Here is a 14,381-nt window from a genome sequence, read left to right on the forward strand (position 1 = left end):
TGGGAAATACACACAATGGAATTCTATTCAGCCATAAAGAAGAACAAAATTACATCATTTGCAAGAAGATGGAAAGCCCTGGAGAACATCATGTTAAGTGAGATCAGCCAAGCACAGAAGGAGAAGATACACATGTTTCCTCTAATATGCCCAAACTAGAAAACACAAAGGATACCAGTAGGACCCCAGATATTAGAGGGGAAATACTAGCTAAGTTTTAATGGAAAGATAGGAGAGGAAAAAGACCGATCTGGATTAATGAGGGTCTACACCTGAACATGTGTAAAATTATGAATAAGACATGGTTAACCTGGACAACCATTGGGGGGGGGGAAGGGGGAGGGGGGGAGAGGGCACCAAATATAGTATAAATGTATACTACTTATGTTCAATAAAAAATTGTTAAAAAAATAAAAAATAAAAAATAAATAAAATTTAAAAAAAAGAATGAGTATACAGGTATGTATGTGTGTAAATGCAAAGAGCTTTATAAAGTAATATAAAAGAAATATTCAAATGGAAAATAAGTGTGCAATGGCATGATATAAAACTTTGGAAAGAAATAAACTATTTAAAAACCATGTATTTAACTTTACTAGTAAATTAAAATACCTAAATAATCATCAACATGTTATTTGTCATCAAATCAGAAAATATGTACTTGTATATTAGAACATGGTTTTTCATAAAAATTCATCTTATAAATATCAAGAGTATTTTAAAATCAAAACAAAAAGGTGAGACTTATTCTAATTTGTCAATTCTATTAACCACTTGTCTTATGAGCATTTTCTGAAATCTAAAGAGTTATATAGAAGTTAAGGCACAGAAGTGACATTAAAATAAGCAAATTGTTCAGAATAAACTAAACGTATAACGTAAGATGCCAAGCTGATCAAATGATACTCATAGAATACATTTCTGTACAACTGCATTTTCACAAAATATCTAATAATAAGAGAAAATGTCCTTGGCAGACAATCAATTAAAAATAACAGTAGTCCAGATAGATAAGTTAAGGAGTTGTAAAGTTGTAATCATGGACATAATAAAACTCTCTGCTGCTGTCATTTGGAGCCTGTACCTACAGCCTTGGAGGCAAGAGGGCTTTGAATGGCTACTACAGTTGATCAGCTTCCCTTTGTGCCTTTTGTTCTCAGCTTAGTGATTGGAAACTCATCTAGGTTTTTGAGAAGTCAGGGAAAAGAGAAGGAAAGGTGTAAGAAAGTCTCTGTCCCACCTGAGGTCATGTCTCTCCAATACCGGCTCTCCATTTCCATTGCCACTAAATATGTCACTTGCATTGAGAAAAATCCTTCATAATCTCCTCTGCCTTTCCCCCCTCCTCCTCCCTCTCCTCCTCCTCCTCCTTCTCCTCCTCTTCTTCCTCCTCTTCCTCCCCTATCCTCCTGTTTTTCTTCCCTCTTTTTTAGGCCAACGTTTTGAAAAACTATTCTTTCTGGTCCTGTATCTGTTTGAAAACACCCTCCTGAGCACTGCCCTAAAATGAAAAGTAGAAGTAAAAAAGAAAAAAAAATAGATGTTCAAAATTTTACCAGGGCTTTGTTGCTAAGCAACCATTTTTTTGTGTGTGTGTCTGTAAGTGTATAGAATATGGCATTATTTGGAATGTGTTTTCAGTCTTCACCTCAATACAAAGGAGCAAGGTAGGGGAGCATGGAGGAGGTGAGGAAAGAGGTAGTAATAGAGAAACCATTAAATTGAAAAATGTAAAGATAAAATATGAGGGGGAGAAACACCAAAGGCACCCACCGTGGAACTTTCAACCCACCACCACCACATGGTGCCCCAAACTTCAAAATGGAACAATTCTTATATTGGCACGTTTTTATGCGAACAAACATATGGTTATAAGCATATTCTTACCTTCATTATAATCTGCATATTTCTCTCTACGGGAAAATTTAAATGCACTGTTGACAGCTTTTTATAGTCACATAATAGGAAAACACTCAAAGAAATGTTATGATTGAACTTGCTCCAGGATACCACAGACCCTTAATTCCTCAATATTTTTTATATTCATAAGACTGTGGATCTCTGATAATGCACTTTCCTCTGGTGATCTCATTGCTGGCCCCAGGAATTGCCTATCAATTTTAAAAAGGCAATGCTATTTCTCAGTCAGAACAAGCCCAAAATTCACTTTCTACTCCATTATCAAGTATTTGTTTTACTTGTTAAAGGACAAGAACCCTTATTAGATATCTTTCTTTTACTAAGAAGTGTGCAAAACTTAGCAGAATATAAATAAGCCGGTTCAGAAAGAGACTTTTTTTTTTTGCTCCTTTTGCTAGCTGAGATTTGCAGATAAAAAAACTTTTTTACCATTAAAAATAAATATAACCCAATTCTTGGGTATATCTAGCATTCTGTGACTCTCAGATCTAGTCACTGGTAGCCTAACAAGGAGAAGTTCTCTACCAGCGTCGGCATACATTACATTGTATTTAGTGAACAAGGATCCATCAACACTGAAGCTTTTCTTTGTTAATCAATATGATATTTTTCTGTGCATGTATTTCCATTATTTCTATTCAGGTCTATATAAAGAGATAGATGGTTGAGGACTTAAAGTTTTCTAGCCAATGATGTGTTAAATTTCATCATCATCTTCAACACTGTTCCCTGGCAGAGAAATGAACTCGATGGGAATTCAGAGATTTGGGCTTTAGCCCTGATATCATCAATAATTAAATAGTATCATCCTGGTTTCTGATTTATCCTCTTAGCATCTTTTTTAATGAGATGAATCATACCTAAAGAAGCAGGTATAAACTGAGAGTGTCAAGATCAGCAGTAAGATAAACAACTTGTACTTAGTATTCAGATTAAAAAGCATAAAATTTCAAGTACCTTACATTTAAGGTACTTAAATGCTCCTAGATGCCCTTCCTCGATAGTATCCTCCCTACCTTCTCTTTTCCACAATATGTAGCCATCATCCTGACCTTTACTTTATTCATCCTGTAACTCTCTAGGTAAATTTGTGTGTGTGTGTGTGTGTGTGTGTGTGTGTGTGTGTGTGTGTGTGGTACTGGGGTTCCTGGAAGCCCTTCTACCTCCGGTCTACACTCCCAGACCTATTTTATATTTTTATTTGGAAGCAGGGTCTCTTAAGCCAGCACGCTGGCTTCGAACCTGTGCCATCCTTCTGTCAGCCTCCCAAGCACGGGGATTACAAGCGTGTGCCACGACGCCTGACAACTTTCTACGTAATTTTGATTGTGAGATCATTTAAAACTTGGAGAAAACTTGCAAGAATAGTATAAATAAATCATATGGACCTTTTTTTGAGATATACATTTTATTGACATTTTGCCCATTTGCTTCCTCCGCCTATATTCTATATTCTGTTGTGAACCAGTGGAGAATAGTTTGGACAAAATTTTATTTATCCTTAAATGTGCTTATTTTTTTAATGGCATGTTATTTACTGAGAACAAATATATTCTTATATGATCATATATAGTTTTCTATAATTGATAAATCTAATATTGGTATATATTTTCTTATCTATAATCCATCTTAAATGTCATCAACTGGCTCAATAATACCTCATATGTTTTTTTTTTCTCATTCCAGTATCCAATTAAGCACTATATATGTATTTCTGAACTTTGAGAACTCTGAAGAGAACAGGATACTTGCTTGGCAAAATATTATTCAATTTGATTTTATATGATGTTTCATCACAGTTAGATTTAAATTATGTACCAGAGGAGTGATTTGTTTTAAAAGGAGGCATATAGCCAGGCTTGTAATCCCAGCGCTTGAAAGGATTGCACAGGTTCGAAGCCAGCCTCGCTGGCTTAAGAGACCCTGTTCCCAAATAAAAATATAAAGAAATACAGGTCTTGGAGTGTAGCCCAGAGGTAGAAGGGTTTCCAGGAACCCCAGTACCACCAAAAAAAAAAAAAAGGAGGCATATAACATCAGTTGGTTCTAATGCCTTAGGGATCAATTCCCAGTTACACACACACACACACACACACACACACACACACACACAATGTGGGTCTAATACTGGTGATATTAAATGTATCACTTGATCTAGGTAAAATATATCAAGTTTTTCCAATATAAACATCCTATTTTCCTTGGTAACTAACAGGTAATTCATGGGGAGATAATTTGAAATTATATAAATATCTTAATACCCATAAAAACTGGACCCTCCCTTTTTAACTTTTTAACATTTTATTGGTGCATTGTAGTCACTCATCTTAATAGAGTACAAGATTGTGGAGACATACATGCACACATCATCCAATTAGCGCTTACCCGATTCCGGCCCCATTCCCTCCCTCCTTCTCATGTTTGGCTTAGTGATTGACTTTGATATGTTTGTTAATGTACATCATGTGCAATAGAGAATTTCCCTCTCCCCCCCTCCCATCCTCTCAGGTCACCTTATTTGCTCATCTCTAGTATCTTTCTTCATCTAGAGTTCTTTCTGTGACTCATTTTCTCCCTAGCTTCTGCATATTAGGAAAAGCATCTGATTTCTTGCTATTTGTGACTGACTAATCTCACCTAGCATAATTTCCTCCAGTTCCATTCATTTCACTGTAAGTGATGTAATTGTGTTCTTCTTTATGGCTGAGTAAAATTCCATTGTGTACATATCCCACAGTTTTGCAATCCATTCATCTGTTGATGGACATCTTGGATGGTTTCATAGTTTGGTAATGGTGAATTGTGCAGCTATGAACATAGATACAATTGCATTAGTTTGGTAGTTTGGTTTCCATTTCTTTGTGTAGATACCCAGAAATGGTGTTTCTGGATCATATGGTTAGTTTGTTCTCATTCATCTGAGGATACTCCATATAGTTTTCCAAAGTAGTTGCTTTAATTTGCAGTCCCACCAATAATGTAATAGAGTTTCCATTTCTCCACATCCTTACCAGCATTTGTTGTTGTTTGTGTTTTGAATGATTGCCATTCTAGTTAAAGTTAGGTGAAATCTCAGGGTAGTTTTGATTTGCATCTCTCTGCCAATGATGTTGAGCATTTTTCATGCATGTATTGGCCATTTGAATTTCTTCTTTTGTGAAGTGTCTATTTAGCTCATTTGCCCATTTTTATTAGATCATTTGTTTTCTTAGTGCTGAGTTTCTTGAGGTCTCTATATAGTCTGGATATTAGTCCTCTATTGGAGAAGTAGGTGGCAAAAATCTTGTATTCTGTTGGCTCTCAGTTGAGGTTCTTTATAGTTTCCTTTGCTCTACAGAAGCTCTTAAGTTTAAAGCAATTCCACATATTGATCCTTTTAGTTTCTTATGCTTTTGTAATCTTTTATTGTTTGCTTTTACTTTTATTTTTATTTTTTACTGTACTGGGGATGGAATACAAGAACATTTTACTTCTGAAAGACACCCACATTCCTATTTTTTATTCTTTATTTTGAAACAGAGTCTCACTCAGTTGTTGCAAAGGGCCTCACTAAGTTGCTGAGGCTGTTTTCAAAATGAGATCCTCCTGTCTTAGCCTCCCACATACTGGGATTACAAGCTTGCACCACCATGCCCAGCTCAACTTTGGGGTCTTGTTGAGAAAGTCTTTACCTGTTCCTATGTGTTGCAGTGTTGGAGCTATACCCTCTCCAAGCAGCCTCAAGTTCTCTGGTCTAATTTACAAGTTTTAATCCATCTTTAATTGACTCTTGTTCAGGGCGAGAAAGTAAAGTTTGTTTCCACTTTTCTGCATATTGGTTAACCTGTTTGCTAACACCATTTGTTGTACATGCTATCTTTTTTCTACTGTATGTTTTTTCCCTTTGTCAAAAATCAATTGGTTGTAAGTGTGCAGATTTGTTTCTGAGTCTTCTATTCTGCTCCATTAGTCTATGTATCAGTTTTTGTGCCAGTACCATGCTGTCTTTATTACTATTGTATTATAGTATAAAGTAAGATATTGTGATACCTCCTGAATTGTTTTTGATTGCTAAGAACACTTAGTTTATTCTGTGTTTTTTTTTTTGTTGTTGTTCCAAATGAAGGTAAGAACTGATTTTTCTATGTATGACCTTGGAAATATAATGGGTATTGCATTGAATCTTCTAAAAGTATAGAATCAATTTTAGAAGTATGGTCATTTTGCTATTTCTTCTGCCTATCCATGAACATGGAAGATCTTTCCATCTTCTAAGACCTTCTTTGATTTTTTTTTTTAGTGTTTTATAATTTCCTTTGTAGAGATATTTTACCTCCTTGGTTAAGTTTATCTCTAAGGTCTTTTTTTGTGGTACTGCAGATGGAAATTATTTGTGATACTATGGATGGAAAAATCAAACACCATGCCCAAATATTGTTCATCCCAGGAATGCAAGGTTGATTCAACATAAAAAATCAACCCATGTAATTCATCTTATAAACAGAACCAAAGACAAAAATCACATGTTCATTTCAATAGATGCTGAAAAAGCATTTGACAAGCCGGGCATGGTGGTGCACACTTGTCATCCCCATGCTTGAGAGGTGGAGAAAGGAGGATCACACAGGTTCAAAGCCAGCCATGCTGGCTTAAGAAACCCTGTTTCCAAATAAAAACATATAAAATAGGTCTGGGAGTGTAGCCCAGAGGTAGAAGGGTTTCCAGGAAACCCAGTACCACCAAAAAAAAAAAAAGCATTTGACAAAATCCAACATCCATTTATGATAAAAGCACTGCAGAGAATCATAATAGAAGGAACATACCTCAACATCATAAAGGTGATATATAGTAGGCCCACAACCAACATCATATTAAATGGGGAAAAACTCTGAGAATTCCCTCTAAAAACAGGAATGAGATGAAAATGTCCATTGCCACCACTCCTTGAGACTTTAGCCAGAGAAATAAGGCAAGAAAAGGAAATCAAAAGAGTACAAATAGGAAAAGAAGAGTTCCACTTTCACTATTCGCAGATGACATGATACTATACTTAGAATACCCAACATACTCAACAAAACTGGTCAATAAATTCAGCAAAGTTTCTGGATACAAAATCAATCTTTAAAAATCGACACTTTTCTATATACCAACCATAAATGCATTAAGAAAGAAATCCAGAAAGTCCTTTCACTCAGAATATTGCACATTTATACAGCAAGTGGAAACAACAATAGTCAACATTTATGCCCCAAACACAGGTGCAGCTACTTTCATAAAACAAACTCTTTGTGGCATTAAGTTCTTAGCATAGTGGTATGGAGTGGATTTAGTACAAGACAAAGAAGAAAAAAGAAGAGAGAAAAAAGAAAAGGAATAGAGAGAAGAGAGTAGGTATGTACAAGGGAAGAAGATTGGGAGAGGAGTTGGGAATAGAGCAATCAAACAAGCATGCACACACACACACACACACACACACACACAATAATGCAACCCTACAAATATATCAATACTCAGCAGACTGAGCCTCTGCAGTCTCTCTTTGTGCAAACACTGAGTGCCACTGGCACCTTTACTGCTGCAAGCATGAGTCTTTCTCAGTCTATGCAGATGACCAATGGGGTATCAGTGGGGCTGGATCCAGTGTTAAGTGTAGATCAATGCCTATGCTTTCCACAGATGTAGAGTCTCCGTCTCTCACTGCCTCAGTAGGTGGTGAATGCCTCTGAGAACACACTCAATCTAAGAGGCTCTGGTCTGGGTTAAAATTATTTATTTATTTATTTATTTAACATGCCAAAATTATCCTAGATCTGTCCAGTGAGAACTGCTTGGACCTATCTCTCATGTTTCTTTATAATATTTGCATCATTCTTTCAAAAATTCCTTAATTTCTGGCATAATAAGATTCTCCATGTTTGACTCGACAGTTTCTCTGCCTCATTTCAGGAAATAACCATTTTTCCAAGGAACTTGGTACTTTTTTTTAAAGACTGATGTTTTGAAATCAAGCTATGGAGCTGGGTAGAGTGGTATACACCTGTAATTTATACTTTGGAGGCTGAGACAGGAGGATCATAGGTTTGAGGACAGCCTCACCAAGTAATAAGTCTCTCAGCAACCCAGCAAGATCCTGTTTTAAAACAAAAAAATAAAAAGGGCTGGGAGTGTAGCTCAGAGGTAGAATGCCCCTTGGTTCAGCCCTCATTACCAGGAAAAAATATATATGTGGGCCCAGAGTTTATGTATACTCATTGATACTGATGTTCTATGGCTTTTAGACTCTTTTAGTGGTCATATGTAGGGAATGTATATTTTAAACATAAATAGAGTTTATAATAGTGAGAAATGTGTTTCTTATTTTCCCAACTCATTTAATCATTTGCTTAAGCTTGTATAATGCACAGAAATTAATTTTGGATTTGGTATGCCATACCACAATAAAAATCAAACCTAGTAATTAGAATTCAATATGGTTTATATTCTTTACTTAAAATTTATATTCAGTGAAACATAAATTTATATGCAGTGAAACATAAAACTTTTAGATGTACAATTTCATTATTAATAAATTCAAACATCCACATGATCATATTCATATTAATACATAAAATGTAAAATTTCCTTATCCTCCTTCCTACCCAATTGCCACTTTTAGCTCTCCAGAGCTCCAGGGTACTGTTAATTTTTTCCAAAATTTTATATAATTTAAACATATTTGGCTATTGATTCTTTCATCTTTGAACATGTTTTATCTTACTTTTATAGATGTCCTCTTAAATTCTCTTTGCAATATTTAGTTTCTTTCAGTGTATTGAACATATTAAATTCATGCAGTAGAATTCTACATCTTTTTTTTAAAAGAAATCATAGGTATGTTTATGATACCTATGGAAATGATATTATATCATTTCCAAAAGTTTGTTGCTAGTTTATAAACTACATGGTTTTGTATATTGTCTCCTGAAATCCTGACAAATTCACTTATTAGGCCATATTAGTCGCTTTTCAGTCTGCTTCACATTTTCCATAGAGACCATCATGTTTCCTGTAAGAGATAAATGGTACTTTTTTCCAAATTTTTAATAATGTTTAATAAATGTTATGCCTCATTCTATTATCAGAACCTAGAGTAGATTGATAGTAGGTTATATTAGTCACTTTTCAGACATTTTCACATTTTTTATACAGACCATCATGTTTCCTATAAGAGATAGTGGTACTTTTTCCAAATTTAATAATGTTTAATAAATTTTATGCCTCGTTCTATTATCAGAACCTCCAGTGGATTGTTGAATTAAAGTGTGACTTAGACAACCCTTAATATAACCATGAAATAAAATATTGGCTAGGTTTTTTATGAATGACTTTTGACAAATTTAGATAGTTCTAGACCTAATTTCTGACAGTTTTATAGTAAGCATAGAGACTTATGTTTTTTCTAAAAATAGAAAGGAAAGAGAGAGAAAGAGAGGGAGTGAGAGAATATAAACTCTCATTTGGTGTATTCTAGCTAGCAACTTTCTCCACAAATCCATCTCTTAATGATTCTTCTCTTATCCGAATCCAGATTTCATTAAAAATCATGTTAAGTGTTCTCATATGTGTTGGAGTTAGTTTTGTCTGTATAGTCAAATTAGAAAGAAATTCAAGAATGGGAGTTGAAAGCTTCATTTCTCTTTATCCACTACTGCCCTGTATGAGCTATGTTCATACTTATTACTTGTTAATCACAGCAGTGATTTTCATTAGTAATAAAATGCCATTATTCTTTACTATTTTTAAATTATACAACCAAGATCTCCTAGTACTCTCAAAACAATTCAGTGCAGACTTGTTTTTAATAAGACATCTGAGGGTCAGAGAGGTATGAGAGCTAGTGAAGGCAAAGCTCATTTGAGACAGAGCAGGAGACAGAGCTCTGGTCCACTGACCCTTCACTCAGACATATCTCAATTCACCAACCTGACTTATTCCCATTGTTCCTCCCAAGACCAGCTCTGAGGTCAGCACTTGCTGCAGTAAAAATTATATTTTACTATCTCAGAACTTACTGTATAGCATCCTTCACCACCATATAGCTATTCCATAAACAAACTCATGTTCAATTGGCCGAGTAGAGTCTTCTAAAGCACTCTAAACTATTTCAAGAGTTAATCACATCTGTGCAATTGCAAGCTATGTCCAATTCATTAATTCAGTTTGCATGAGGAATCTCCTCTAAAGAAGATAACTGTACACCTTAGAGGTTGATAACCTCTAAGGAAGGTCCCTTTGAGTTTTGCAATGGGCTACAGTTGAAACCACCATATTTATTTCAAAATTCAATTGTTGAAATTACTGTTGGTCATATATAGAAATAATTATCTACACCAAGTTTATGTTAAACAGATATAAACTTCAATGAGCAATTCTCAAAATTTTCCCGAAGAAAAACGAATCAGTGGAGGAAGACAATTAATTCAATTCACTATGAAACCAAAGCAGGATTTCTGTGTAGTTTCCAAATTTCATGACATTCTCTTCCTTGCAATGCATATTCCAGCAACTCTGAAGTATTTGTCATTTCTAGAACATAGTATAATTTTTGCCTTCATACGTTCATGATGTTCTTTCTACTGAAAGCACTGAAAACTCCCCTACCATTTTCAAACCATTTTGTCACATACTTTAATAACCGCCTTTAGCCTAACATTTAGTCATTTCAAAAGTAATAATTAAGTGCTACCTGTGTGTCCAGGTGACTATAGTAAAGTCCTGCCTTAAAGAAGTTCACAGAGTACTACAGGTGACAGGCAGGGCCAAGCAAGGAACGAAAGACCACTTCTTAACCCAGCCTTGCAAGACCATGGAAGTCTTCTTGGTGGTGGTTACCTAACCTGAGTCCTAGCTAATCTGGGTCCTAGGAACTTGCCAGGACAAAGGGAAGAAATGGGAGGCAAGGCTGACAATCAGTTTCAGAGCTTCCAGGAGACCCCCTGACCCCTGCTTCAGGCTTTCGGTTGCCTTCTGACTTTTCACCGCTTTTTGTGTGGATCCCATGGCAGTGCTTACCACCCTCTGCTCTAATCATGAATGGGTTTGTTCTTCCTCAAGAATCAAACCAAACAAAGCATGTGCATATATCAGTGTGTCTTTGAATCGCACTAACACGAACAATTCTAATGCGCAAGAGAGAAAGAAAGCTCAGTAAGAGTAAGACCCAAGTTTTTTTCATCTTCTACTTCCAGATCCTACTTCTAAGACTGGCATCTTAAGATGTTTAATTACCACTTGAGGGAATGAATTAATAAACAAACAAAACAACCAATCAACATTTGAGGAGAACTTCTACAGATGTTCCAGCTGCACAATAGCATTGCTCTGGGCTATAATCTCCCTGCACAAAATCAGTGACCCAGGACACCCTGTCCAGGTCCTCTGAGGCAAAGCTTCCAGGTGGTAAGGACAGGCTGCTCTGATTGTCCTCCCATGGTGTCATCATGTGTGACTTTTAGAACTAGACAGACCACTGCCATTGTCAGTTTGGGGAAAATTGTCCTAAAATTAGCCTCAAATTTTTGTCTCTTCTACTAAAATATAGTCCCTGTTTCACCACTGTCACATAGTTTTAATGTCATCTGAAGACAGGCAGTAAACACTACTGTGCACCATGAAGTCTTGGATGCAAATTAAATAGCAAGTCACTTTCACTCTGCTGCCTTTCCCCATAGCCAGGATGGGAATTGTTTAATGGACACGGTCAGTGTCAAAGACTGTCCAATCAGACCTCATGCTCTTGTTATTAGTACCAGGGAAATAATTACAAACAAAATCTCCTGCTAACCCAAGAGAATCAACTGCACAAAAAATGTAAAAAGGTAAAAATATAAAATAATTTTATTAATCTTGAAGAATTAAACTAAACCACAATGTGGGTTATAGGCAATTCACTACAGAGACTACAGAACAGCTAGAAATCTCACCATTTATATATAAGACAGATATAATCTATTATATGCATGTTAATTGTCTTTATCCAAAGGAAAAAATAAACCTTTAGTTTTATGACAAGCAGGCAGTGACAACTTGGAGCCAGATGCCTAAAGAAAACTCACAGAAACAGGGAGATAGAAACCCATCCCTGTGAAGCAAAACTGTTACCAGGCTTATTTAGTTTTTAAAGAGATTTACATATATCTTTAAAAAGACAAGGAAAACATTTAAAATTTCAAGTTTTCAGAAATACTTAAAGAAATAGAATAGGGAAAATTCTCATACTGTTTTGGCACAAGGAAAAATTGAAATTTGAGCTGGGTGTGGTGATGCACACTTGTAATCCTAGTACTTGGAAGGCTGAGATAGAATTGTGCAGGGTAGAAGCCAGCCTCAGCTACTTAGTGAGGCTCTTAGCAACTTAGTGAAACTGTTTCCAAATAAAATATAAAAATAGGTCTGGGAGTGTAGTCTGGAGGTAGAAAGTTTCTGGGTTCCATCCCCAGTCCCACACACAAAAAATTAAAATTTGTACATATATATACACAAATTTATATATAATATATGCATGTAGATATGTATAGATAGATGATAGATAATAGATAGATAGATAATAGATAGATAGATAGATAGATAGATAGATAAATGATAGATAGATGGATAGGAATAGATAGATTTGTATATGCCCTTACATTAGCCATCTCTCACTTATTCAGTTCCTGCCCCTTTTCTGTCCCTCACACAACCTGTGAGTACAAGCATGACTTCCAACCTGTGATTATTTCTGCCTATTTTTCACATTGTGTATTTGTCCTTAAGAATCCCATTTTGTTTGTTTTGTTTTGTCTTTTTTTTTTTTTTGTATGTGTGTGTTATTGGAGATTAAACCTAGGGGCATTCTACCTCTAAGTTATACCTCTAGCCCTATTTCGTCTTTTATTTTGAAACAATTTCTCACTAAATTGCTGAAGGCACCACTAAATAGCAGAGACTGGCCTCTAACCTAAGACTCTCCTATGTCATCCTTCTAAATCCTGAGATTATAGGCATACACCACCACACCCAGGTAGGATGCCTGCGACTTTTAAAGATCTGTCCTCACTGCCTATAGTTGAAGATTGCTTAGCTCTCACATAAACCAATGTTTTGACTATTCTTAAACATCCTAGGTTCAGATTTATCTATTTGTTACTTTCTGTAACTGGGCACCCTCAGAGAGATGCTTCTCAAACTTGAAGGATCATGCGATCGCCTATACAACTGATTAAAATATGGACTCAAACTCAGTAGGTCAGGACTGGGGCCCACCCTTCTGCGTTTCAAACAAGTTCCCACTGGTGCTGCTCTGTGACCATGCCTTTAGGAGGAAGCCCTGGGACAAGACTGCAATTCTTTCTGAGGTCTGGGAACATTGTTTATCTAACCGCCCTTCATACTGTCAGTTTCCCTTGTGTAGTCTGTTGCTATTATTTATTCACTTAGTCAGTGATAAATATTTATTGAATGCATACTCTATGATAGGTAGTCTTTATGCAATCTCTCTCTCTCTCTCTCTCTCTCTCTCACACACACACACACACACACACACACACACACACACACACACACACTTCTAACATTTCTAGACCTTCTACTTGGAATTACAACTTTCTCTCTATGCTCCCTGTCCTCCTACAGCTTGTCTGTAAAACTGTGCATCCTTTTTCATGCAAATTTTCCCAGACAGTCCATTCTGCAAGTGTTTTCTTCTTTGTCTTTTCATGAAAATGAGTCACAAGTTGGAATACATCTTTTGTCACAGTACAAGTCCTGGCTTTTTTATTTGGAAAACATGGTGACAGTATACAGCCCTTGGCTGCAGTTCTCTGTCCCCTACAGCAGGCAGCTGTAATCCCTGGCACCTGGGCTCCGTGATTAAGGCTTCTCTGCTTTCTGTCCGTGGTGATGAGCCTCTATTTGCCAGAGCAGGGAAAGATGGGGGTGGGGTGTCCTGAGAAAGCTTTAGCACCAGCCTTCTTTGGTTCTCTGACTTTATGTGAAAGTCTTCAGGCATTGGAGTTCTCTGTGCCCTCAGATAGTTAAGATGTATTTACTTACTGATGAAGTGGCCCTCAGCTGGAGACAACCTCAGTGACCAGTGTACGGCTGCAATAATAACTTTGAGTGATGGAACTAAGTCCACTGGCACAAGCTCCACCCACTCTTCCAAGGAGCACATAAAGTGAAATCTTAAAAATGTCTTTTAATGTGATTTCTTTTGATTTTTTTCAAATCACCCCAAATGTTCTCCAATTGGTATTAATTAATATCAAAGATATTACTTTGAAAGTCTTCAAGGGAGTCCACAGCTCTATAGAACACGCCAGGGTTGCAGGCAGCCCTTTTCTGTAGATGCACCAGTTTGGAACTACTGATCTGAAAGGTGTGATTGTGCAAGTCTGTCTTTATATGTGGTGTTCATCTGGGGAAGACAGCCCAGCCATATGGTGGCAGCATACTCTCTGGTTAGA

The sequence above is a fragment of the Muscardinus avellanarius genome (genome assembly GCF_963383645.1).
Source record: "Muscardinus avellanarius genome assembly, chromosome: 1".
NCBI lineage: Eukaryota > Metazoa > Chordata > Mammalia > Rodentia > Gliridae > Muscardinus > Muscardinus avellanarius.